General features: G+C 54.7%; 1 protein-coding gene across 9 annotated transcripts in view; it reads right to left on the bottom strand.

Annotated features, from left to right (window-relative positions):
* OSBPL3 (oxysterol binding protein like 3) overlaps window positions 1-845 on the bottom strand; it is a 153,240-nt gene that overhangs the window by 73,526 nt on the left and 78,869 nt on the right. The gene's annotated exons all lie outside the window — the stretch shown is intronic.

Here is an 845-nt window from a genome sequence, read left to right as displayed (position 1 = left end):
GACCATCTTGCTGGGGTCGTTTGACCCCCAGTACTCTTTCCTGCCATGGCAGGGGGTCAGACTAGATGATCTGCCCAGGTTCCTTCTGACCCTAGAAACTATGAAACTATAAGTTACCCATCACTTTCACATCCTCCACCAGTTCTGACCTCTTGGTCAGGACAAGATCCAAGATAGATGATCCCCCCTAGTTGTATCCACCACTTTCTGGAACAGGAAATTGTCCTCCACTCAAGTTAGAAACCCCTTTGACATTTTACAGTTGGCTGCACTGTCCTTCCAGCAAACATCTGTAAAACTGAAGTCTCTCATCATCAGTACCATCCCATAGTTTTTGGGTATACTTGTCATCTGCTTGAAGAGTGCCTCATCCACTTCCTCTTCCCGATTTAGTGGCCTATAATTAATCCTGCAGACCATCAGGCTGGGCCACCTTAGTGCCTCCATGTGGGGCTTCTAGCACTCCAGCAGGGACCTGTACGTGGAAGCACAGACCCTGCTCGGTCTGACAGTGTGCGGACTGGGAGCCACGGCGAGTCATGTACCACCGGGCCAGGCAGACTTCATTCACCATATGCAGTTCCCCACTGGAGAACTAGAAGCCCCATGTGGAGGCACAGAGCTGACCTGGCCTGGCTTGATGGCGCATGGCTCCTGCAAGCAGTGCCAGGAGCCCCACGTGCTGGCATGGAGCCAGACAAATCCAGCTTGAAGGCACACACCAGCAAGCCAGGCACGCTCCATGCTGCCACGTGTAGCTCCTGGGATTCAGCCAGAGCCACACACTGCTGGGGGGCTCTGCTTGTGGTGGGCCAGGAAAGCCCCCTTTGGGGCCGGGGGCGGGG

Source organism: Alligator sinensis, unplaced genomic scaffold (assembly GCF_000455745.1).
Source record: "Alligator sinensis unplaced genomic scaffold, ASM45574v1 scaffold978_1, whole genome shotgun sequence".
Classification (NCBI taxonomy): Eukaryota; Metazoa; Chordata; order Crocodylia; family Alligatoridae; genus Alligator; species Alligator sinensis.
The sequence above is the reverse complement of the archived record's forward strand: the minus strand, read 5'-3'. Positions and strand labels throughout refer to the sequence as shown.